General features: G+C 43.3%; 1 protein-coding gene across 3 annotated transcripts in view; it reads right to left on the bottom strand.

The window, feature by feature from the left end:
- The window catches only part of LOC120898461, a 136,917-nt gene that overhangs the window by 80,568 nt on the left and 28,533 nt on the right, over positions 1–27,816 (bottom strand). For 2 of the 3 annotated variants that reach the window (XM_040304359.1, XM_040304357.1), the window contains exon 3: positions 8,507–8,621. The exons of the other annotated variant lie outside the window; for it this stretch is intronic. The gene's annotated coding sequence lies outside the window, so the exon portion shown is untranslated. The remainder of the gene's footprint in view (positions 1–8,506; positions 8,622–27,816) is intronic. 3 annotated transcript variants of the gene reach the window in all.

Consider the following 27,816-nt stretch of genomic DNA (forward strand, 5'->3'; position numbering starts at 1 on the left):
TGGTTCTCCAAGGCGGCACACAGGATGTGCGGCTTCTGTCGACTTTTGGGCAATCAAAATCTCATTGCTCAGTCAAGCACGTAATGGGAATGTGGAAGGAAACGCCAGCCCAGGGAAACAAAACCCCCGCGCAAGGAAGCGCAACTAGAAGCAATCCAATCCTAACCGCACCGCATCCTGCTCTAATCCTATCCACATCCACTTTCCCATCGAAGTTACTTTTTCCGAATAAATCTGGAGGCAGCTTCAGCACAGCGACAGCTTCAGCACGAGATGAAAGTGGAGTCATTCATTGAAGGAAGCCGCCTTTGGTGTGTAGTATTTTATTGCTTTTGTGTCGACACAGCGCGCCCGTGCGAAAGGATGCCACCGAGTGGGAGAGGGAAATCCACCAGCAAGCGCGCACACGTATAAACACTTCCGAACAGCGTTCATGGGACAGAGTCTGAAGATCAACAAAGGAGAAGCTAAATCGAAAAGAAAGCGAACCGTCAGTCGCCGTCCGTCACCGTTGGGGCGAACATTCGAACCATTCGCTCGATTGTATCATTCGTTCATCCGTAAAAGGGACGGCATGGGGCATGGGAAACGGTGAAGGGTCGCTATTTGTTGAGCGTTTCACAGAGGGGAGTACACGACAAACGCCATCGTCGGGCACGACACGATTGCGCTACACATTGGACTACATTGGGTGCTCGCGTGCGCGCGCGCGCGCCGTCTTCTAACGGAATGCTTGCAAGACGAGCCAGTCGAATGCAACAAAACTCAAACGGGGGCTCATTGTTGGATTATTTAACTTTAGAAATGCCGAAACAGCGCCAGCCACCGGATACAGCAGTAGCGGTAAGGCATGCCAGCGAGCTAAACCATTGCACCAAAACGCTACAATACATTTGCTGCGAGCAAATATAGTGTGTTTGAACTGGCGCAAAGAGAGCAATGGCGTGTGTGTGTATGTTTGCCTACACTTGTTTAGCGAATGGTGCGAATGTGGGTATGGGTATGGGGGGATGTTTGCTAAGAAGGGTTTAAATGCGTCACGTAAAGGGAACTAATTTTCATGCGAAGTGCTTCCGACTTGTACAACAGCTACCAGGATCGGTGTAAGCTTTAAAAGAAGGAAGCGAAATAGAGGAAACGTTTAAAGACCAATGCAATTGTTAAGTCTTCTATTTCGTAAAGCTATAACCTTACTAAGTAAAGTTGATTTTAGAGTTTAGTTAGCTGTACTTTGATTAAACAACGTATGAATGCAATAGCAAGATCGGATTATCAAACTAAATGTATGATGTTCGATTGATGGTCATCAACAATTAAAAAGATATCTGTTTCTTAACCATGAAGGCCGGGCTACATTGATCGTACTCGCTAGTGTAATTTTGATTTTCACTAGCGCATCTGGCGGCGGCTGGTGGAAGATTGTTTTGATCATCGAGGGAATGGTCGTGCCGGAACTCAAATTTAAGTAATTTTTTCTCCGTTTTTTTAAGCAAAGCTGGCTGAAATACTTGTATAGCATATTTATCAAACTTTTCCAATCCAGTTAAAAATAAAATAAACATGGAAAAATAACAAATTTTCTGTAGCGGCTTCAAATTGTTTGACACAATGCTTCGGTCAGTCGCCGCCAGATGCGCAAGTGAAAATCGAAATTACACTAGCAAGTACGGACAATGTACCCCGGCCTTAACAATCTTTGAGTGGGTAAAATTTAAAACCTTCATTTAACTTTTTGAAACAACTCATTGTAATCTTGCAAACAAGTATTCGAGCCTGTACCATGTACACGTAGTACAACGCGTTACTAAAAGAGGGCGCTCTTTATTTATTCAGAGAAAACGCTCTCTGAGTAAAATTGATATTGAGGATAATAATGAAACAAAGACCGACGTGTAATCAATTGGAATCTTTTGTAATACGAATTGCATTCATTCATACTGCTAGCGCTTGGAAGTATGAATGGAGCGCCAGTGGTATTGTTTAGAATAGTTTTCTACTTAGTGTGTACGACAGCAACAGATTGAGGTATGAGGACAGCCCATCGAATAAATCCAGTGCACCAGAAGCGGACGTAGATTAGATTTAGCTTCCTGGTCAGGCTATGAGATACAAGAGCTTGACTGTGAGCGAAGTGAAGCAGTAAAGTGTATTTAAAAAACAAAATATTTTCCCTTGAATTGTGATGAGTTCATCTTTTCCAATCACTCCAACTACTAAACTTAATTACATTTCCAACCGGCACAGCAGCTGCATCTTCGGGGTTTATAAGCCTCAAGGATGTATTCAAATTTCATAAAAGAACTATAAAATTCAATAGATTCATTCCTTTGTTGCTTATTTATGCTCTACGGACAAAGGTTCCTGTGGATTCAATCCACTTACTACACTCTCAAACATGACTTTCGTCGTCTAAAGGCACACCTGTTCCCCCATCCTTTGGAGTTATGTAAGTGATAAGTATCGTGTAACACTTTCCACATTTACGATGTGAAAAAAGAATTCTCCCATCTTCTCATTACATTATCCAGCCGTTCCGCTTATCAAACGGTGCATTTCAGAGGCGCGCAGCGAACACACAGGTGCACCAGGTGTTGCTAAAGCACGAACAAAACACGCCTAAAGGATATTGCGGGAAACTTTGGCAACCGTTCTGCTACATTTCTCGTTGCATAACCAACCCGAACTGGTGCAGCACGGAAATAAAGAGAGGAAGCCCGTGTTCCAATGCGTTCGACCCCCTTGGGAGCGTAAATTTGCATTCAATCTTCCGGAATGTTGCACTTCTTTTGTGACACGCAGACATACTACACCGACTGTTTCCCACCTTTCTGCTGATAGAGATCTCGTTCGCACAGGTGACTGAGTTTGGCTGGTACGGTAAACTGGTATGCCAAGTGCAAAGGCACCGAGAAATCGTAGTAAGCTGCTAATGCTCGGAATACAGACAGATGGGGCTTCTTGGTCGTGTACGCACCTCCGGCGGGGGAATTATGCGTTATCCCATCTGTGTTACGCATTCTGTAGCGCAAACGACGATGTGCAAGCAACTACCGACGGTAGTGGATTGATGTTCATTGCGAATAATTTCTCCCTCCATTCAGTAAACGCGGGGTTTGGGAACAGTGTTCTAGCTACTGAAAGGGAAGCTTTTTTTGATGTATCAAAAAAGCCTTTCGTATGAATTTGCATGATTCTTCGGTACCGTAAAAGCTAATCTGCAATGTACCCAAATTAAGGTGCTGGAAATGAGCTTCTTCTATTCGGGGAATTCTAGAACACCAGAATATTGACCGGATGCGTACGATACGGCAACATCATCCATACTGTTTGATGCTCAACAGTGGTCAGATTACCACGTACACGAGGGTTCAGCCAGAGTGCAGAAACCCACTAATGCCCCCGGAAAGGGTTCGACAAAAGCCAGGGAGGTGTACTGTGCTAGTAGTTTCTTTCCGGAATTAATTTGCAATGTTCGTGATGTATGATGTATCCACCCCATTCATTCGCTTACAGTTTGGACGTGCTCCATCGCTGCTGCTCACCCTAATCAGACGGATTGAATTTCAAACTCGGGGAAGGAACAAACTCGGTTTAGAAGCCTTTCCAGTGAATTACAATAACATCAGCACAGGGATTTGTAAGCAATGGGGTGAAGTTACTCTTTGAATTGTACAATAAAAAGGTTGCTAAGTGTGCGCTTTAGGAATTGACTTCCTTACATGCACCTTCAAAGCACACAAACCAGAGCCCCTTCAAGCTGAGTATAATTACATCCCGTCATTTTCAGCCATAAACTTGTTACTGCAACGTCTTTGCGGTTGAGAAAATGAATCGGAAAAAGTTAATTTTCTTTAGACCCTTTTTCCGGCTACGGGGCACAAGATTGGCACAAGAAGAGAGTCCTTGCCCGTCGCAACCATCGCAATGGGCTCTTGGAGGAAAGTTTTCTTATCGGTTCAATTTCATCGACACTGCCAACCACCATCCTCACCTTGTCGCAAGGCTTTCCACGCTGCCAATTTTCTAATTTTGAGCCTGCCTGTTTTTATGATCCGCTCGGTGGTAGAACGAGACTTGCTAGCAGAAACTGTAAACTTTTAAAGGACCACACCTTGAGCAGTCTTTAGTTTTATTAGTAGTTGAGATGTTAAGAATGTTGAAAACATCACGATCCCTTCTCTCAGCCGACTCGTAGCATGAAGGGTGACAATCATTTGGCAATATCTAACACACCAGCGTCAGAAATTGAGTGTACCTTTGCCATCCTTCCACCACTACGGTAAGCCACTGTACACGGATGAAATACTTTGAGGTAGTTCAATTTCACTATCATGCTCCACCACCGATCCCAAAAAGCGGGATGATGGGCCAGAAATTGCAGTTGGAAACTAAAAAAGTAGGGACAAGTTCTTGTGAAGCCAGCGTCGTGAACCATCGGTGAGCGCCCCAAATGCTGGTTCAATGGGTTGGTTTGTAGATCGCATCGCGATTTGAGGAGCAAAAAGGAACAAACCAAGCACACCGGAAGGAAATGTTTAATTTATTCTCATTTATTCGCAAAACCAACCAAGGTTCCTCCTCGCTGGATCATCCCAGCAAGCGGGCCGCGGATTTTCCCCCGCCATGCTTTGGTTGCGAGAGTTTTGGTCTTTTTGTTAATAAGAATTGTAATTGGCAAAAGAATGGATCCCCACTCACGGGCGAACTTTCTTCTGCGACTCTCGAAAGATCCCAAATGAATGCAGAAAAAAGGAAGGAGAAGATCTTGCTACCACGGTTCAGCTTTTTTGTTGGTGCGTTTTCCTTTCCCCAGGTGTTGTTCTCGGTGGAGATCGCTTTGAATGCGGCTTCAATCTTCACTTTTAATTACTTGGTTCCGGTGCGCTTGTTGTACGGTATTTTCGTTCTCGCAGAACTTTAAATTAGTCATAAAATTTTATTGTCAAAGTTTTGAGCTGCTGTTGAATTGATTCGCAATGTAAGGCAGGAAGAAGGTGGACAGCAAGGAAGCTCCCCACTCGGTCTGCTGTCAGTGGGTCATTTTGACAGTGATTTGATGTAACGAGGGAGAGAAAGAGAGAGAGAGAGAGAGAATGTGAGAAGATTGGGAGGAATAGACAGGGAAATGATGGCTTTTAGCAGTACATTAGATTCGAAGCAGTTTGAAGTTTCAGGAGCGGCTTGAAATTATATTTTGTACAGGGAGGGAAAGACGGAGGCTGGAAAAGATATTTGAAGAGTTCAAGATATCAAACTAATTACGGCGTACGAAGGGGGGAACCGTGAATGTGAGTTATGAGTGAAATTATTTGAGCTTTGTGGAATGGTTTGATTTATTTACAAGCGGAAGTAGGTTTTAACTTTAATGTTTTGTAAAATGATTTAAAAATGCTGTAACATCTTTTTGGTAAAATTAAGAAAATATGAATGACAGTAAGATCTTCTTGAGACGTAAAAGAAATTTTAGGCCATAGTTTCCAATAATAGTTAAGATATTTTTTCTTCATCCAAAAGACATAATAATCTCACACATGTTTGTCATTCGTATCATTTTTGAGGTTGAAATTATTTTTGAACTAAATAGTATAAGTGTTTCTTATTAATTCTTATGACATTGTGTAAAACAGAAGCAGAAGAAGAAGAATCCAAAATTAATGACACCCTGTTTATCATTCTACATAAATCTACAGGATTAATGAAACAAAACCTCCGAGCAAATCTAAGTCAACAAGTAAATTAGTGATGAATTTTGAAACCTTGCTAGACTGATTTATAATCGTACCCCGAGACTACCGTACGCCCTCCTCAAAAAAATATACCAACATTGCTCATTCCGAGCGGCTGCGCCTCGAAACAAGCCATCAAACACTGAAACGCGCTCTGGTTGTCACTCAAACTTGCGCAATACTCGGTGCCGTCAGGCGAAACTTTACCGCAGGGCAGTTGCAAGAAACAGAACGCCACAATAGCCCGGTGCCATACCCAGCCGGGAGGTTCCTTCAAGCGCGTTGTCATCGATGTCACAGTTGACTGAGCATTTCTTACACCCCACAGTGGTCGGCATAGTGCGAGTGTGTTAGTGCGTGCTATAATTATGATTAACAATTGTCACGCTGGAGCACCGTTAGCAGCGAACGGGGCAGGCGAACAGCCATTGGAACCATTCCAAACCGGCTCGAGAAGGATGGTGTTTTGTGTATAATTTTCCTTATCAGCTCAGTGACACCATAAATCCTCGGGGTTTCCGCGGGGAATGAATGAAACAATTTCACTCAACATTGGGTTAGCGGAACGGAAAAAGGGACATCTCCCATTCCTCTGTCTCCCCAGCAGTCAAATTGGAACACAGTGACGAAGGTTAGTCATGTTCATTCGCAAAACCACCCTGTGGCTGTGATGCCGTCTTTAAAGTTTAGGCATGGGGTTATGAGTAAAGGATCGAGTTGATTCGGCGAGGTGTCAGCTTTGTAGCGCGTTTGGTGCGCTGGAAAATGGTGCTCATCATCATAATCATCATCATTGGACCATACTATTTTCACTGATTTTTATGCCATGGTTTTGTGCTGTTGTGTCTTGATGGTGGCACGCTCTGCGACAGTAAATGATGTGTCTCGTTATTAGCGCCTAGCAAAAGTTCCTATAAGCATAACGAGCAGGGGCAGAGGCATAAGTTTTGTTGCCGTTAGTGATAAAAAATAGAGTTTTTTTTGCGTTCGTTCCCAGTGATTATTGCGAAGAAATGTTTCGCCAATTAGTTATAATTGATTTCTTTCCATTCGACTGAGCGTGATGGCTGTTTGGGGTCTCATTAAAAAGACAAACTACAAAGTAGTGGAACATTTAAACAAAGAGAGCTTCTCGATGTTTCTTGTCTCGTTTTTTGTTGAGTTACGTGGAATCTCCATTCAATATAATATTCCTTAAATACTCAGTTATTCATCAAAACAAAACAAAGTTTAGTTTTGTTCTGCGTAACGTTTGCATATTACATTAACTTTTGCAACATTATTTACAGGGCTTGTACTGTTTCTCAGTATTGTTTTGTTTTTTTGCCAGAACAACCCAACGAAAACGATAATAATCGCCTACCGTGTCTCGTCTCGATTGTTGCGTAACATAATTACTTCTCATTCCATTAGCGATCAAATTGAGTTGAGACGATAGCTTTCAGCAGCCCATTGCCCCAGACGTAAATGCCATTACGAAGCTAAGGGGAACCGTGGTGTGGTCTTACCGGGAACACAAAGATACGAACACAGAGAAGTCATACCTAGCAAGTTGTGGAGTGAAACTGCTTCAAAATCAAATAAAATTATCAACAAGAGAGCCCCCGTGCTCTCGTCAGCAAGGCAACCTCGTCACACATCGGTTCATCAGCATCAGGAACCTGCGCCAATAATAATGCCACCCCATCATGTGTGATGTGTGGCTACAGTTGGGATTTGCGTGGATTTTAAATAGGATTAAAATTTGCCACACAGTTCATGCCCGTTCTCGCGGATGTTGATTAACGATGGGGGGACTTCAACGCTTTTCCGCGGTGGTTGGGAAACGGAGCTTAATTTTTGGAGTGTTTAATCACATTATGTCAGTAAAGTGCGAATGTGCCTTTCCGGAATTATCAGACGAATGCGCGAGACGACAATAGATCGGTACGGTTTGTGTGCTGACATCCTCACTACAAACGAGAGAGTGCTGTTGCAATTATTTCACGCAAGATGGCGCTGTTTCTAGTGATCGAACAGCAGTGTCATAGTTGATGTGGTGTAGAGGCGGATGCTTCGCATCTTACAGTAATCACAAACTTCTGCAATCAATGCTTTGATAAAGTCGTTGATATTGAATTTAACTACCACCAGACATCACATGCCTGCGAACAGTCGAGTAACGACTCCGGGTAAGGCTTTTCTGGCGTAACTAACGCAGCCACCACCACGCCCCATTTTGTGGTGGAATGAGTTCGATAATTTTTGCTCATTTTCTCACTTCCGCTTTCGCGTTACTGTACGGTTGTACTGATTACTGAAAGCAGAATTCCGTTCCAGAACCATCTGTGCCTCCAGGACCACCATATCTTAACGAGGCCGGCAGCCGCCTTAGGGTCGAATCGGACCCGGGCAGAAGAAGTTTCTCCATGGCGGTGAGACTAGTTCGGTCGCCTACTCCTGCCCCAAAAACACGCAATTAGAACAGATCGTTGGAAGTTTTGCGCTGTAACCGCGCACAGCAAGCGGCAAACGAGACGCCAACAATGCAGAAAGGAAAAGCATTCGCAATAATCTGCCCTCCGACACACTACCGCGATAACCGCTCAACAACCAAGCGACGGAGTCATGAATCTATTCATGCACGGCAGAGTTACTCAACTTCTCTTCGTTTTGTGGGCATCAAAGATGAGGAGAAGGTGGTGGTGGTGGTGGTGGTGCCCTTTTAATGGTCCCACATGTGAAATAACGATCGATGAACGAGATGCTGCTTGGAAAAGAGGGACGAAAAAGTTGCTTACCCACGACACGACGAACGTGACGGTTTCCGCAGCCGCTACGTGATGATCCGGGTAGGAATTGAACCCGTGAATGCGCGCGCTTAGTTTGCGGGCATTAATTTTAATTATGAACAATCTGCAAAAGAAAGCAGGAAAGACCGAAAACGGGGAATGAGGACGAGTAAGTAAATGTTAGTGTATCGTGGAAATGGAGTTAAGCAATAGGAGATCATAAAATGATGGCAATCATCACACACGAGGCATGTGTGTTCTCTGGGAAAGGAAAAAGTTGATTTTGTATACATGATAGATAGCTTTTGAAAGCTTTCCATAGGTTATTTTTTTACAAGATCTTCAAAAATCTCTTTTTTTGAGGTTGTCATCCAAGTACGGAACTCCTCAGCCAAACCCCTGAAGCCCTCTGCAAGTTTCGCTCGCCCTCCTCATCATTCAAATAGTCCCAATGGAGATTATGGTAACAACTCGCTCCCATCCCAGTCCTTTCGTTTAGCGTGAAGCATTAAAACTTTCCCTTTTCCCACGGCGTAAAGCGCGCAAGTTGGCCACGAGTTTGACGAGTTACTGTAGCCTCGGTGGTAACGGATCGGTTGGTAAATTAAGCTCGCTCCCTTCGAACATCGGGATCCGTAACACCGTAACACGGAAAGCAAACAACTAAATGCTAGCGCAACAACCACAACTGCGGCTCACAAAGACCACCACCAGAGACACAGAGTTGCAGCAGTGCGATGGTTGGTTTCGGTGGTGAATTAATGTGTTTTCCGGATAGTTTCCCCGGGATTGCAACTCGCGCGCCGTTCGCGTGTTCGCCTTCGCTACGCGAGCGTGTAACTTCGGGTAGCGTTGAACAACTTTTTGGCAAAACCCATCACGAGTGTGTCAGAGGTTGTTTTGCGATGGATGGGATTTTAAAACCCCAAAAACTATTGCCATCCGACTACTTCCACTTCACGTATAATCCTCCTCCTCGTGAAGTACACGGGTGGAATGAGTTATTGCATTTTTTATTGAAACCATCTCTCGACTCCACATATCACCACATCGGATTACACGATTACTCCGAGCGGTTGTGTGTGAACAGTTCACGTGTGCATCATCATTTATTTATTTACTTTCCTCCCTTTCCGACACGATTATTGGTTTGGAAAGATTTTGGCCATTGCGATAATGAGCTTAGTGAAGTAAGTTCACACGAGTAGGTACCACCAACGGGGGTGATGATGGCGTTCGGGAAAAAGGTAGTAATGCATCTATAACGATCGATTGCTACAGACACACTATCGGTGGATGAAATAGATTGGAATTGAGCAGCAACTTTCACCATGAAACCAAAACCCGATTACATTCATTTGCTCTCGCATTGCAACCCGTTACGCGTTCCTGGCTTCCAAGTGCCAGCTTCAAATTACGAAAAGAACAGACTTTTAATTGTGTTTCTCTAGCACGTAATTAGTTTTGGGGTCGACAGGTTCTCCATTCCATGCAATGAGCAATGAGCTCGATGCTGCCAGCGCTTCTGATAGGAATCTCATTAAACTACTTTAACTTCGGACCAATGAGCTAGACCAATTCGTTAATGGTGTTTTTGGTTAAACATACAAAACATGACCACACAACCAGCACCTGATGGTAGTATAAAATAAGGTCTGTTTTTTTTTATTTTGGAGTTCCTGCAGCATGAACACAGCTGGACTTTAGGAAGCAATCTACTGAACATCTACTGAACCTGCTGTGTTCCCGCTGTGCAACCAATCTCATCTGCTTTAGCTGTGTTGTAAATGACCCTGCTGACGATGGTGGAGCCTTTTGTCAGAGACAGAGACATCCTCTCTCTCTCTCTCTCTACCGTTTGCCGTTTTAAGGGAAATTCGGAATGCCATAAACATTTTTAGCAAAAGGGTCACCAACGCCACCCTCAGGAGCGCTAAGCAGTTCCGCTTTTGGCGAGGTTGTTTTGTACACAATCTGCCGCGCCCCGGTTGGGGCGTATTTTCAATTCGTAGTAGCGTACAAAAACATAAACGAACCTCGGTCTGATGGGACCCAGTGGGACATCAAGAGTGAAGCGTTTGCTCGGTGGGCACAGCCTGCAAGAAGGTAATGGGGGAAAGGGTTTGGCATTTGCCGTTTGCAAGACGGCGATACGAAAGACTGCCACCGGAAAGGTCGAACGGCGCTAAAGGTTGAGAAACAGATTTGGCAAGAAAATAAGCTGCCAAGGGATGGTAAGGTGGGGTAGTTTTTAACACCTCTCCTTACCGCATGCTTCGTATGCTCTTATTTGAGCGTTTGGTCCGGTTTGCTGATAAGGAAAGGATTCTTGAAAAAGGCTCTGTTAGTACAAACAGAACAGCCGAAAACAGCCAAAGTGGAGTGAAGTGAAACAAAAAAGGGAAATGGTGCACCATCTTGAGTGGAGGGAATGGGTGAGATGATTTTTCTACGCTTAAAACCGTTTCGTAGTGTTTTGAATAGTTAAACAGGAAATTGTCAACCAGAGAGCTTTAAAAGAAAAAAAAGAGCGTGAAAGTGCTGTTTATTCACATGCTTTCTGCACGATTTTTTCGTGTCAGTACTATTTGCATTGTTTAGAGCAAAACAAAAGAAACATAAGATAATAAAGTTTCAAGTGTTCTTTAAACCATTTTCGAAATATTGGAGTTTAAATTGTTTACACTTGTGTTATCTTTTTTAAAATAGGTTGATAAGGTTTTGATAAGCAGAAAGTAACTACTTACAGTGTTTTCCATGAGTTCTCATAGCTGTGGGACACTCTTTCTCTATGAAGTGAACTTCATATGTTGGAAATTGCACACCATGGCACCCTTATCTCATTATCCGTGATATTCGCATCTAAGCTCGAAGGGCGAGTCTCGTGGTACAGCCGTCAACTCGTACGACTTAACAACGGACCCGTCATGGGTTCAAGCCCCGAATGTGCACCTTGCCCTCATACGTAGCACTTGACTATCATGCTAATGAGTAAATCTATAAATCACTGAAAGCCATGCTCACAAGAGTGGTACAGGCAGGTTTTTACCGACAATGGTTGTTGTGCCAGCAGAAATCAAAGAAGAAATTAAAAATATAAGCTTAAACCTTCTTTAGGGAATGATCTGCACGTTAAATGATTATAAAATAGCAGAGGCTTAAAAGTTCACAAGCAAAAGAAAAACACAGGCTCCAAACTCTTCGAACCACCATCATCACTGACCTGTGCCAATGTCAAGGCAAGCCAGCGTAAACTACAAAGCTACTCACTCGGCCAGTGTCACCAAAACGTCCCCAAACTTCCTACCGTCCTTTTGCCCCCCCCCCTCCCTTAGAAGCACCTTTGTCCTTGCCGCATTGAAATCGAGTAAACAGCGCATTTAGGACAACGTTTGGCAGCAAAAAAAGCCGCTCTGCCAACTGCTTACTTAGCATGCAGGATGCATAAAATGAGGACATTCCCGCAGCAGCGATGCGAAGCCACGTGCAGGGCAGCAGCAGCAGCAGCAGCAGCAGCAGAACGGACACAAAAGGAACAATTTGTATTGTCAGCAGAAGCTGCAAGGCCACGTTCATTTTGAGGTCGAAAAAAGGGGGGTAAAAATGACTGTAATACACATGCACAAGCTCTCAAATGTACAAAACTATTCCTATGAACATTTAGAGAGAGAAGTATAGGGTTTTTTGTGTATTACAGTATAAAACTCCCATCATGTATGCTCAATGTGTGTTGTGTTGGGTAGAGCGAAGAACTTTTCCTTTCGCTTTGTATACCCATAGCAACCCATCATCATCTACAAGAGAGAGGCATGCTTTCATTATTTCGTGCATTGTACTGAAGCCGTTGTTGTACCTTGCTCCATCAACCCCGGGAACTATGGTCGGTTGTAGAAGTTGCAGTAGAGTTTATTTAATTTAACGCAGGCTTCATGAAAGCGGGAGCAAACATTTAATCGAGTGTCGAGTACCCGTGCAAATGCGCTTCCCCGCATGCCTCCCCCCCGAAAACCCCCTAAAACCGGAACGGTATGACACACTGGTGTTCGCCGTGTGGTGCGGATACGTGCTCAACTGGGACAGCAACTCTGGGGTTCGTTAAAAGACGCCTCCTTAATGTCAGCGCATGTGTGGGGCGGGGGAACTGTTTGTACAAGAAACATGACACGAATTTCCTGTCTCGGTCACTGTAATTTCACCACGCTTCTTCCGACGAGTTCACAGTCGGTTCACTGCTGTTGTTGTGTTGTTTTTCCCGCGACATTTCCACACATGCTGCTTGTGTGTGATCAGGGACGGGAAGTGCCTTTTTGGTTGTGAGCAGCGATCTCGAACGCCGGGATAACGAGACTGACTGTGACTAAGCAGCCCCGTGTGCACACAAAAGACACTTCAGTTTCTTGAATTCCGTTCCCTCCGCTTTCTGGACTGAAAACTATCTACGAAGCGATGCTGCTTTGCCCGCTATTTCGAAACCGGGGAAATGAAATGGGTACGAGCCGCTTGTTTGTATTTCTTCGCCACTTTTCTGGGCGGCCAATGTTTGTGTTTCTTCTGTGGGGAGGTAAATTACGAAAGTTGCTTGCAGCTTTTTCCGAAATTAATCGCCAAATGGCAAGGCATTCGGGGCGATTCCGTATGCGCCTTTTACTACTCTCCCATTTTACGGAGACGACAGCACGACACACCCAAAGCGGGACTGCACGATGGCTTCCCTGGTGTCGTAATTTCTTGCTACTTTAGAGTAAAGAGGAAAAGGTTTGCCGCTTTACCTTCAATAGCATGCCAACACGCGCTCGCAGCGTACATTCTTATGCAGCATTTAGTATTTACATTTTAAGTTCCCCTGCAGGACTCTTGCCTCTTTTGGGGTGTCGCAAAAAGGAGACGAAAAGGAGCCAAGCAAAACAGGGCGTGTAATTATAAAATCAGGTCAACTATTTAATTCGTTGAAATTAACTCACACCCAACAGCGAAGTTCCCTTCTCAATGCTACTAACCGCAGCTATTTAAACCGAGTTTTTTTCTTTCGCTTTTGCTGCATATGCTTTTCCACTCCGCTAGTGGACGAGGACTACTTCGGTGACACACTTCCTTTACCATCGTTTTTGTGCCTTCACTCACGCAGAGCTTGCGTGTGGCAGTGCCCTAGCACGAAGATGACTAAGCTGTGGTGGTTCACTGAAATTGAAGCGGGACTGTTGGGACAAAATTGATTACCGCCCTTCAATCTGCTGACTGCATTTTTGTGAGGCTCCACATTGTCCCAGCACGCAGGTGAAGGGAACTACATGCTAAATGGTGGTCACATCACACTGCCCTGCTGTTCGTGGTGACCCGCGTGTCAATGCTGGACAGGACACTGTATGCGCTTCCGATTTGAATAATGACATACACACCCGTCCGAGGTTTGGGCGTGTCTGTGTAATGTGTAATGCGAACAAAGCGTTTGCGCCTGGGAGGTCACAAAGCAAACAGTTGGGGGCTATTTTGTTTGAAAGGCAATGCAGTAGTGTTAGACAGCTGTAAAAGAGGCTTGAAGTGTGCTAATTTCTTGTATCAAGGTTTTTGATTCTACTTCTTTGCATTAGTATTTTCTTATAGAACAATTTAGGCCACTAATGGGCTTGACTGGGACTGATTGGTTGAGTGCTCCATTCCATTTTTATGTTTTGTTAGGAAGCCAATCATTTCGTGTCCGTCATATACGAAAGCCAGGAAATGTGGTTTATGATATGATTAACGTTTACATTAAAAAAAAGGACAATAATTGTCGACTTTTCTTGGGTTTATCTTCACTCGCACTAACGGAATGGTAATTGCAATTTCAATAATAAAAACTCATGAGTCAGCAGACTAAATTTGAAACTTCTATCAGTCGAACTCTAGCCGTGATGGCCAAAAAAGTGAAGCAACTTTGTTCAGGAGCGTGCACGATAACGGACTCCGTGTGACAGTTCGTAGACGTCGTACAAGTCTGTTCCGGCTTCTACAGCATCTTGGCACTATTAAACAACAATCAGAGCATCGAAAGAAGGCACGGATCCGAATGACCGACGACCCTGAGCGACAAGAAGCTTCAAAAAGATGCTGAAAATGAAGATCAAGGAAAAAGTCGCTACATCACTGCGTTCGCTTGGCCAGGGGGAATCGATGCAACCGGCCAAACAGTGAAATAATACCTGGGGAACATGAACAAACATATCAGTGGAAGCAGAAATCGCGTCCACTGGCTTCGCAGCGTCAAGCAATGACGTCAACACTCAATGCGACAATTTTAGGCGAATTTCGGTTGAATTTCGATATGATACCCAAGTCCACGAACTGGTCCAACATCCCCTAGTTGCGTTCTATAATGCAAAAGTTATACTCCAACAATTTTGTCGCAAAAGGTAAAGAGGAATTGATAAAAATCAAATGTAGAACTCATAAACATGCCCACACGCATGTCTTCGTCCCCCATGGTGAATTTTCCGCATAACTGAAGCAAGTAAGGTTAAATAATTACCTTTCAGCTTTTACTACATTTTTAAAAAACCTTCAAATGGTTTTTGAAATACAACTCAAACTGTAACTCAATATAACACCAACTAATATGAAAACCCCTGAACAAACCCTGAACGAAAAACACGCAACATGCAATAGTTGGAAACTGTATTTCTTCCAGTTGGAAAATCCCTCGCAACAACACTCAATCCGAAATGGCGCGTAATGTCCCACAAAATGGCCAAAGAGGTGCAACTTTCGCTCGGAAAAGAGCCAAACTTTCCCTCCCAGAACGATCCCATTTTACCAGCTAGATATAAATACGCTCACACACACACTCACAGCAAAAGGCGAAAACTTTTCCGTCAACGTCAGATGATACTTTTCCCCCCGGTTTTGGATGCAGTGGCACAGCAGCAGCAGTCGCTCCACTTCCCCGTCGCTGTTGCATAGTTTGCTTTCTGGCGCACAACTTATTAAGAAAAGAGCTACAGCAAATAGCTTTGACACAAACCGTGAAAGATCAAAATGTTTGCGAAACTTAATTTATACTTTTGCCCGGACTTTGTGAGTTATTGAAAATGTGTCGGAGGAATGGGAGGTAGGAGTGTAAAGAAAGAAATAAGCCACCCATTGCATTGTAGCGTACCCCGCGTCAATGGAAACAGTTATTTTTCGCTTTGTGATGGATTGTGTAAATAGAGAACATGGGAGTGTGTGCGTTTTTCTTTTGGCGCGGAAGAAAGGACAAAATCGAATACTACACAAGCGGATAAACTTTCCGAAACAAACCCCATTAAAATTGACCAACCGTGGATTTTTATGGGTCCTGTTGCGGTTGGGTTTTCTTTATCTGATCGATAGAGCGTAAGTCTGTATTGAGCTTTGTTGTACGTTCTTTTTGGGAGCACAAGTTTTAAAGTGTGCTGAGTATAAAATTAATTTAAGACTTAAAATCGGCCCCCCATAAAAAAATAATCGCGTTTCATCTAAAATGAGAAGAAAAACCCGAAAACTAACTGCACACCAAAGTGCAGCTGCCAACAGTTTTGCTTCCCCCAAATCAAACCGGCCCCGAATGCTGGCTGCTTCAAACGAGGTCATCCACTGAAGAAGGCGACAACAGTGTGCGGTTGGGCAACGTTTTTGAAACTTTGTCCGAGTCCGGTTCCGAAGGGGTTTCCGCCGGCCAGGATTGTTCGAAAACCGTGCGTTAAAATTCAATCTCGGCGTGCACGCAGCAGCGCAAAGAGCCGTCCGCACGGCAAAGAGTCGTGGTGGGGTCGTCGTTTCCGTGTGACCATAAAATTTAATGCATCAAGGAGTTCTCGGCCAACTTTCCTTCTTATTGCGAGCGTGGCGAGTGGCCTTCGCACTGAGTCATAAAATGCAGCAATGTTGGTTGGGTTTTTTTTTCGATTTGGAATCCTTTTCCGGTAAAACAGATGGGAAAATGGATCGTCAGCCAAAAAGCTGGTGGAGAGAGAGCGCACAGTAGGAAGCGCTGCCAAGGTGAAATTGTTCCGATGCTGGATGCAGCAGGAACATCTATACATACGTACACGGGAAGCTTTTTCCAATGACTTCAGCCGCTCTGCGTACTGAAGAACGTCGCGAACTAAAGTGGTGCCCGCCTGGTTCGGTTTAGAAGAGAATGGCGAACGAACCCACACTCCGTACACTCATTTTCATATAAAACCATACATTTATCATCATACGGACATAGCCGCCACGGATGCACTCCATTCTACGTGCCCGGAGAAAGGTACGCGGTGGACCGTTGGCATGGTGTGCTGCCAGCCAGCCAGTACAAAGCGAACCACAAAATATGCGGAACGGGCCTGCTTGATCGAAACGCAAAGAGGGCACGAGAGCTCATCACGGAAAGAGGCGGTCACATTTCATATCTGCATTAATTTGGCCGGGCTGGTGAGGTTTTCAATTTCGAACGAAATGCTTTAGGCGATTCCGCACGGTGGGAACTGTGGTGGTCAGAAGTATTGTGGTTGTTTTTGTACTTCGTTTTTTTGCGTTGCACGAACGACATATCAGTTGAACACTATTAGCCGCAAAAGATCTATAAAAAAAAATAGGAAGCATGACTACGTTCTAACATCTTTTAAATTATACAGCTTGATCGACAAGTTTGAAATATCGTTTGAAATAGTTGATAATCCAAAGGATGATTTATTTCGTTCAGTAATTGATACAGCATAAAAATACCTAATTTAGTTAGTTTCTAATTTAAAACTTTAAAATAAATAGTATGCTGACTTAGTCTTGTTTTCTCATGTGTGGATTCTCAAGTTTGAATTATAAACAAATAGTATCGTCTTTCCTTATTGCCATATTGCATATTGCACGCAGCCATATTGATGTACCATTAAACAAAAACTAGTTTATTTGTTAAGTAAAGTATATATTTATACTCAGTCATATTTATACTACTACAGTCGTCAACTCGTACGACTCAACAACATGCCCGTCATGGGTTCAATCCCCAAATAGACCGCGTCGCCATACGTAGGACTGACTATCCTGCTATGGGGGGGAATCAATAAGTCACTGAAAGCCAAGCCCACAAGTGGGTACAGGCAGGCCTTGACCGACATCGGTTGTTGAGCCAAAGAAGAAGAAGATATATTTATAAGTTTATCAGACTATTTGCATGTTCTGTAAAAGACAAATTTAATAAACTATCCTATGAGATGGGAGATAAATGATTGTTTGAGTACAGCACCCTGTTTCACGTATTTAACGAAACACGAATAATGTTTCGTTGAGTTTCGAGCATTCAACTCGGGCGAATAGATTTAAAAGTATAAGTGCATAACTCGAAATAAACTCTCATCTCATCTCATCATTTTACGGTACGAGAAATAACAGCCCGTAAACATCAAATACGAGAAAAAGCTACAACGAAACGGTTAAAAATAATCATGTCCGCAGATTGTAGAATTTTTAAATGTTTTTATTTCCAAAAAATAATCTCGTTTAGTATATTTAAGTATTCTACTTTGCTACGTAAAATCAAAACAGAAGGACGGTAATAAAAATAAATAATGAAACTAGATTCAGAAGTGTCATTCCTTTATTTAATTGTCTGCCTATTTTCTTTATATTAGTATATTTAAAGGTTGGATGCTTTCACATAAAACTACACTACACGTTAGTACATAATGATTGCTTATATGAAAAGTATCAGACCCATTAGGATACATAGTTCTGTGTTGAAATAGTTTTGTGCATCTCTACACAAGCTCGTTACCTCATCGGTGAATATTGTGTCGCAAGATTCCCTCACTGTGCCTGCTCACCTACAGCGGACGTAGAAAACCGTAGCCAAACTATGCAGCTGTACATTCCAATTGCACAAGTACCACCTCAGTATACGAACTCGAAAAACTGCACGTCTCTAAAGAAAAAGACAATTACTTTCAGTACTCCCCCCGCTGCATGCCCGGGACACTGTTTGCTTTAGACATAATTTCCCACTTTCCTTTCGTTTAACAGATCCCCCTTTTGCTAAGAATGCTTAAGCTAGCTGCAATGCATCAACCACACTGTAGGCGGATCACTCACTCTCTCTTGGTGCGGGCGACCATGCAATGCTGCACCACTCGAGCCGGCTCTTAATGTAATCAATGTAATAGCGTAAAACCTAGCGCGTTGAGGGCGCTTTGCTGCTTTCTTTTTTTGCCATTGCATTGCAAACTGTCCCGTATTTTGCGAACCTTTTTTGCTGCAATGACTACTACTTATGTAACGCGAGTGCAGCTAAATGGATTCTGAACGTTTTTTTTTTAAATTTAATGTAGAGTAATTCGTATTTTCTATCACAGTTGCGAGCTTTATGCAGCGGAGTGGTGCATGAGATGTGATTGCATTGGATCAAAGAGAGACAGTTTTTTTAAGTGCTGTTTGTTCGTGAATTTTAGAATCGTGCCAGTGTGAGCTTGCAGAGATGGGTCTGAACTGGCCATCAGCTATGATGGGACACGTTGAGCTAATATTATTAATACCGTCCCATTAGCGTAATGGCTGTGAAAGGACTAGGTGGGACGTGTTGAATAATAATTTCATATATGATTATTTTAAATTGTGTTAAAAATATAAAAACCGCTTAGGATGAACGTTGCCATGCTTTCAAGGGATCATGATATGTACACTATGTTGTGATTTGATGTTGCTTTCAAGTGAGTTTATTATTGAAAAAAGCAGCAAAACACTGCTTAATTATGACTGGAGCTTCAATTAAATACTGACGATTTAATCTGCAATGCAATCTATTCTTTCATCACATCACAAAATCCTTGCCGGCTGAAGATTTTTTAAAAAGTGGAACACCTTTGTTCGCCCAAAAACTGCAAATGACTGCGCTTTACACGCTGAATTGACATTTTTACTGCAAATGATCACTCGTCCAGAACCCTCTTTCGCGTGCGCGCACTCCAAATCCGCTTTCCACTAACGAATCAGAGTACGGATCATCATCATCCTGCTGCTGCTGCAACCAGATATTGTAGCAGCCTCTGTCTCTGCAGATAGAGCCCGAGCAGTGTGCAACCGATGAGAAAAACTAATCTTTACATGAAGAGTTTGCGCGTGTTTTTTGTTTTTGCTCGTTTCCTTTCGCTTTGCCCAACGGTGAAATCTTTCCTTCTTTCATCGCGCGGTGTGTAAAGCGGTGCGGGCGCAGTGAAATGGAAGCAAACCAATCTCCCAACGGCGCAGCAGCAGCAGCAGCAGCCCAACAGGCGTCCAACGTGCAAACGGTTGGACGAGTGTTGCTCCACTTTACGTCGGTGTGACCTTTCCATTGGACTACAAAAGGGCAAAACGAGAGAAGGAAGAAAGAAAAAGAAAGGCGGACGATGGGAGATGGGCAACGAATGGGAATTGTAACATCTGTCGTTTCAACGCAATTGTGTGCAGCGACAGAAAAATGCAAATGCACCCCGGCAACACAAACGGTCATGAAAGCTCCCTTTCACACACCGACAGAGATTCGTAGATAGGGAGAGAGAGAGTGAGAGACTGAGACGGAGGACACCTTGTATGACGCGCGTTTCGTGTGTGCTTTTTTGTGTTGCCTTTCCGTTTTTTCGTCACTTTACTTCAGCACTCTTTGGTGGAAAAATGAAATCGTATCCTTTTGCAGAGTGATGTAAGGAGGAGGCCCACTGCCAAGCGAGCGAGGTCAGATTGTACGTAGAATGGACGAGAAACGAGATTAAGCAAAACGGACACCAGTTACGGTGTGTCAACGTTAGATTTACATTTGAATGAATGAAAAAACGACCTTCCAAGACACAGACGCGTTGAGACGCAGCCAACACGAAACAGCCGCTTGGCAACAGTTGTAATATGTTTCACTTGCATCCTGCTACACGGCCTGTCACATTGTTTGGAGAGTGTGTCTCGCCCCATGGCCCCCGCGAGCCCTCACACACAATTCAAGTACAAATGGGAACTTCTTATTTCAAAGAGCTGCACTGTTTGATTCCGTTCGAAATTGAATGACGATTGTGTGCACCTTTCTGCACTTTCGCCGTTGCGATTCGATAGTGCACAACTTCGATGGCCACGAATGGTAGGATGTTTGTACGCCTTAGGTAATGGAATTTAATATTGCGAAGCGGGTTGAACTTATTGGATGGAAGGAGGAAAAAGATGGTACAGTGGAGAGTGGATGCATTGCCAGTGAGTTTATCCAGTAGCATTGCAATAAACGTTGGTATGTATGTAGTAAAATGTCTATCACTGCATTGTTGATAGCATTTTACTGAGAATCGATTTCATTATTCTGCTCTGCATTCTGAATTCTCATTTCATTCTGCTGTGCATTCTTTTTATGTGGCCTATTTAAGCTTTGTTTCCGTGTTGGGTAATGATTAAATGTTTTATTTGTATAGCCATTGGATATACAAACATATTGGCCTCATTTTTTAATTATGGAGCGAATACAATATAGTTCCCCGTTTTTCAAGGAAGGGGGGCTTGACTGACAATGGAAGACAGCTCAAACAATGCCGGATATGTGTTCAATCCTCAATGGACTTTTCATACCAGTGCTAATAGCATTCATGTGCGCGTTTGTAAGGACTTCGCAAGTTATAAACCAAAAAGCATTGTTTTGCCAATGGATTGAAAAAGAAAGAATAAGGTAACGTGATGAAACTTAAGACCAACGATCCCCTGCTATGAGTGCATGCAACAGTCTTAAATTACCCTGCCCATGAGTGACATAGGCAGGTCTATGCTAACAATGGTTGTAGAGCCAAATGAAATAAGAAGTACCTACACATATCATTGATATTACGACAAATGTCAAACTTTCGGAAGGTAACAATAAACAAGTCTTATGACTACAGGAGTCTCTATGAATCAACCAACAATATAGATGCTGGGGAAAGCTATACAGAAACCCACGTAGCAAAATCAAATCAAAGAAGTAATTTGATAGGATGTCGAGGTATCAAATGTAAAGGTTATGTTTTGTTTCTATATTGCTTGACAGACTGATATTTCATATCTTGATAGGCGGCTATTGATGTAACATTGATAGGAAGTTACATTAAATGTGACCAAACAAAGGTATTCGACAGCGACAACTTAAGAATATTAAATTTGATCCTTATTGAAAGCTAGAACAATCAACTATCTTCTTCACTGGCGTGTACTCAGTATAGGTTTGCCTTAACCACTCAATGACAGCAACAGAAATGATGCATCAGCGAATCATGATGACCATTTGTTAACTTTTGTTTCAGTTTTAAGTTGAAAATTCATTTCTCCGTTAAGATTAAGTTCAATGAACAAACAAAATTGGAAATGCTTTGGAATTAATAATGGAAAATAGTTATACAGAATGAAACTTCATCCTCTTTACCTAATCATTACTTTGGATTATGGTATTTGCCATTCAGAAAGCGCTTGTACATACCTGAAAGGAAAAGAAAAATCAACAATTAGCTACAACTGTTTAATCATGAAAAAAAAAATGGTACAAAAATGAAATGATCTTAATATATCTCATCCAAATGTTACCCAACGATGCGGGGATGTTTTGGGTAACCGTTTCTGAAACCAATCCAATTTTACAACCTTATTTCGAGGCATACACCCCTTATCTTGTATGTTATCCCACCATTTTTTGGTGCCAGCAACGGTTGTCTAAATTCGATATTTCATTTTTATTTCTCAACCCATATCCCCATATCCCTAGGATGCCGGAGGCCAGATGGGAGCTTCATATACATTTTTCAGCGGATTACCAACCCCATCATGACTAATACATAGCACCGGGTTTGATTGCGCAAGGACACAAGCCGTTCGACACCGGAAATCGCACTGCGGGTGAATAAAGTGTCAAATTTTGTGTATCTCGTAAAATTGTATGAATATACCTATGCAATGCTATAAGCGCTCTCTCTTTCTCTCTGCCGCCTGCAAGACCAGGCCGACCTAAGCTCCTCGTGAAGGCAGAACAAAAAGAAGAAAAAAGAGGTGACAAAAATCAGGACACGGTTCAAATTACCGCAACACTCTACACATTTCACTCTGTATGTGTGTGTTTTTGTCTGTGGCCACCGGCAGATTGCTGTAAGGGGAGTTTCACCGCCATCACAGGGAACGGAAACACCAAATGGTCGTCGTGGTCGTGAAATCATCTCAACTCAAACAAAACCCCTTTTCCGGTAAAGCCCCACAACGGAACGAGCAGCATCGAATGCGTACTCTTTGTCCCTTTTTTTTGGAAGTGTCCCGTGGCATCGTACCAACGTATCGTATTTTGGATGAGCTTTTCTTGCTACTTCCCGGGCTGTCGTTCTTGCACAGCCTCCTACGACCAACAAAACCGTTCGGTCGCTAAGGATACGCATGATAGCATCCCGCGCTGGGCAAAAGGTGTACGGTGTCCTTCGTGTCCCCGCCGTCCAAGTGGAAATAGATCCGTAGACATTAGACGGTAACCCAAACACGCGCTGTACTAAGGCAGGCTCCGTTACGCATACTAACCCCGCGCCGGAATCGGGATTGCGTGCGTATACGCATCGGCTGGGCGATGGTTATCCCGGCGAGTTTATTTCTTCTTCTTTATTATTTCACTGAACGCTTGATGGACGAAGAAGTTTGAACGAAATTTAGCTAATTGCTCATTAGGAGAGTAAACAGTAATGAGCCGTTTCCTTTCCACTTTCGGCTCGTTTGCCGACCATTGTACCGGGGCAGGATGTAATCAGCAAGCGCGGGCATTGCTGGTTGCAATGTCCGGCCTGAGATAATGATGAATAACAGGACGGATTGCGAATCAAATTTGGCCGATGGAATGGGAACAATAGTTTAAGGTTGAATACATGCTCATTACTTTTGACATTCGGATAGCAAATAAATCCAAATGTATCGCATTTGTTTGAATGATCCTTTTTAAGAGAAGGTATTGTGATCATGCCAATCTCAGTCCAATCTCTAAAAATTAAAAAAAAAATAAGAGAATCATCGCAAAAGAAGACAATTTCATTTAGCTTTACTTTACTTCAAACTGAATGAGTTAATGTTGTTTAATCAATAAAAAATCTTTAATCACTTGATTAAAGCACAAGCTCTTTAATCATGTAAGCTTTCCATACATGGATGCTTCAAAAACGGAATACCGATGGAGCGTAAAATGTCTGCCTTGAGAGATGTCATGAATTTCCCCAGAGACAGGGAAGGGGGAGGGATGATATTGACAATTCGATGAAGCCTAAGGTATAAGAAACGCTGCATGAAACAAAAAAGCACCTTGCGAAAATTGCGACTGTGCGCGCTTCACCGAACATTCCCAGCCAACCTGTTAAACGTGCGAAGTCTGCCCCGCTGAGAGAGCTTAAAATTCTGTACAGATTAACTTTCTCGGCTGAAGTGCCGAGACTACGGCTGGTTGCGAGAACCTCGCACACCGCAAGCCCACGATGGAAACGTCGTGTACGCTTCGGTGCATTTGATACCGCGGCGCACCGGTCGTGTTGATTTTCACCTATCGTCAGTCGCTTAGATTATGGCAGGGAAGTAGATTAGCAAGCGGACAGGTTGCGGGTGCTTCGCAAGGTGCCAGAAATGGTGTAAATATATGTGCACATATTTGTTTCGGAAGCGTTCTGACGACGGTGCTACAAAAAGACACGAGCGAGTAATACGCGAAATACGCCAGCATTCACCTTGACGTACTAATCAGAAACGGTGTGTGCTGTGAGGTTTGGTGGGGAGATATGTTTAACATCAACGGACACGAAACCGTCTCTTCAGGTTTTGTACCACATTTCCCAGAAAGCAACAATCCAGATTCCTGAACATGAGCAACACAGCAGCAGCAGCAGCAGCCAATCAAGCAGGCCATGGAAGCAGAGGCCGTGTGTTGCTTGTGGCCGATAGCGATAGCTTGTACACGTAGTGAGCGCCGCTTTACGGAAGCGAACGGTGCGGTATCGATCACATCGAGCAAGCCTGCTGTATTAAGTCGGGCCAGCTTCAATAAGTTCATCCTCCTCGGTGCTGAGAACCGGTGGCATCGACAGAGTTCCAGTGCGTTTTGCGCAAACGTGGGGGGGTTTATAGAGTTTTTTTTTTCGTTTTCTAAAATGTTCACTAGATGGCGAAGTATCAAGTTATGGCATTCCGCTTCGCTTGGTAGGAATTTCTGAGCGGCAAGCAATGTTCTCCATCGTTCGAAACATTCTTGTGTGGGGAGGGCGAAGGTGAAATAATTGATGAGAGATTGTTGCTTTTAATTTTTGGTTTGGTTGCTGGTGGTAAGTATTTGCAACTTTTAGTGCTGGGAGAAGTGAAAATATGGAGCTTTTTAACTATTTTAGTGCCTATCATAATAATCGTAGTGTAGAATAGGACACAATAATTTTCTAGCTAATTTTAAACTGATGAAGTAGGCGATTTTTGGCTGATTGTAAACATTATTTGCTAATGTATTCTTCCTTGGCCTATTGCCTTAGCTCTTCAATAATTTTTCATTTCCTGATTGGTCTTTTGTTAAATAAACAAACATTAGATCTATCCAAAATGAAGAATTTCAATCATTTGCGTATGAAAACTTATTGAAAGGTTTTTGTATATGTAGGGGAAGGTAGGGAAATGGTAAAAATCTAGGGATATATAAGTGCAACGACCATGAAAATGTGCATACATTATCTTACATCCATGTTTTACCAGAAAATGTGTTGAAACTTTTAAGTTTCAATCGATTTTTGCGTTTTTTCATGAATGAAAAACATGGTTTTTTTCGTGCAGTTTTGATATGTTCGGGTAAGATGGACACCTGATATGGGAAAGATGGACACCATGAAGGGTAAGATGGACACCTGTAGAAAACGTTGGAAAGCGAAGAGTTTTACAGTATTTTAACAAATTACATCGCTTTCCACGTCCTGGTACGTTTATAAACCAAATCTTGGCCTATTGCAACGACGATTCATTGTATATTCGGTTAAATGGAGACGGCTCATATGAGGCTTGAACGCAAGGAGAGTGAGCTATACTATAAAAGCTGGATTAACACTTTGACCGCCGGCCTGACGTCACAGTTTGCGAGTGAGCACGTAGCGCATGACAAGAGAGCGATGAGAGCGATAATTGTTCGTGCGACTATTATCACTCTTTTGTTTCATTTCGATAAGCACATGTCGTTCTCGTTCTCTCTTTCCTACCTCATTCGTTATCAAGAGAATTGGTGAGCGTCAGATACAGAGCTGAGCGGTGAACAAAGCCGTCATGCGATTTCATATGACGCGGCGCTTAAAGTGTTAATAAATCTCCCTTTAGACAAAAAACAAGTTGAGATATAGAAACAGTTTTGCTGCAAAATACATAATAGAGAGGATCTAATAAAAGTTTACGTAAGCCTATATAATTGTGAACGACCTTTTTGATGATCTTGCTTTTTTGTACCAATAAGACTTTCCATTCTCTTCCAAAGACTTCCACTTACCATTGTAAGGCTTTCCATTCTACCATCGTGTTTAAAAATTATAAAATTCTCTTAATCTTTTAATCAGAATAGTCAAGAATATGTATTTGTTACCTTGAGTACTCTCCTATCCAGTGTTCACTATGTGTCTAAACACAGATAAAATTGATTCAATAATGTTAAATCATGAACCTGGAAGATCTCACATGAAACAATCGACAACATATGTCCCTGACCTGATCGACTGGGTAGGCATAAAAATGTAACTCTAATAACATCGTTTGACATTCAATCAACGCTAAAACCCCACACTCTACTTCACCCCATTTTAATCCAGAACAATATCCCCTATTTCTCACACATCTCTTGGTAACCAGTTGTAATAAAACGCATTATATGACCACATGACCGCGCACATAGCGACCAGGACACATTAATAACCTATCAACAACAACCATTAACACACACGCACTCACTGCTCAACACCCTCACGACACACACACAAACACACATTCAGGACACCCTTTTCGCAATGTTTCTTGCGAATCCATTTTTAGATTAGCGGAAGCTATCATTTTAACAGCTCATTTCAAGTGAGTTGTCCCAAGCGGGAGGACAGACGACCAACGAGCGGGAAAATAGGACCATGTCGTCTCAACAAGTAAATCTCGGCATGCATTCCACACTCTCGTGCGGGTGGCATGAGGGGAGATCCCATGTATCTCACCAAGCAGCCAGAGCGTTATCATTATAACCTCATAAAACACGTCCCCATCTATATTGACGGTGGTTCCGGTCTCTTGCGAGCGCTTTATCCCGGCCGAACCCGAACCACCCCCATTCGAGTGGTATCCCTTTTCTGGGTGTTTGGATTTTTATCACCCAGTGCGCGGCTCGTATATGAACAAAGGCGTCCGACAGCACCACCTACATATGGGAAAAGATACATCCGATGTGGGCTCCCTCCACCACACGGTACTGCGCTGTACTCCTCGGTACGGGTCAGTAGGCTTTATTATGACCGCTTCGGTATAATGTCCACATCTCTGTGGGCCGACGGTGTGCAAACAATGGTCCGCCCACGAATCACGCTTCCGGCTCGGACTTCACTAAGGGAGTGGGACGAATAAAGTGGATTGTCATGACAGTTTCCTAGGCATTTTGTGCTCCGTTTCAGTGCAGTGAAAGATATGGGAGGGAAAGAGCGGCGAAGCGTAGCATAAAGATTGTAATTAAATTAAATGAACAGTTGATGGAAGTACCACCGGTGCTCTTCGTAATGAATCCGAAATTCATTAGTGAGTAAGGTTGGCTGACTGACTGTGCAGCAATTGTGCCGTGCAGAAGGGAAATGTAACGTAGCGACAAGCGATGACGTTACAGCGTGAAGAAGACTGTCAAAATAAATGGTTCGTCATCGTGTGCAAGTGGGTAGCAGCCGCAGACAAGTACCCAAGACATGCAAAGACACAAGGGTATCGGTACTAAATTTGAGATTATAATATCCCTACTATCCTGTCTTTTCGGGAGGTGCTTGGTTTCCATCACTTATCCTCTTCGTTTGAAGCACCCATTCCCACTTTCGCTGGAGAGGACGATGCCACCGCATCAGGGCACAGTGCTGCTGCATAGTATCCTTCTCCAAACGTTAGTGGGGTTGTCTCACACACGCACCACTGGCTCGAGACGTATTATGTGCACCAGACACACTCACACTCACGCTTCCCATTCTCGGAACAAAAGCCCCCGGGACTGTCCAGCGCTGATAAGAAACTAAAACATGGCCGATTCGTAACAGGGTTCCAACCGAAAAAGGGATCCGATTTACACAAAAGAACGAACCCCGGCTACCGGCTTGGGAGAGCTATTCCAT

The sequence above is a fragment of the Anopheles arabiensis genome, chromosome 2, assembly GCF_016920715.1.
Source record: "Anopheles arabiensis isolate DONGOLA chromosome 2, AaraD3, whole genome shotgun sequence".
Classification (NCBI taxonomy): domain Eukaryota; kingdom Metazoa; phylum Arthropoda; class Insecta; order Diptera; family Culicidae; genus Anopheles; species Anopheles arabiensis.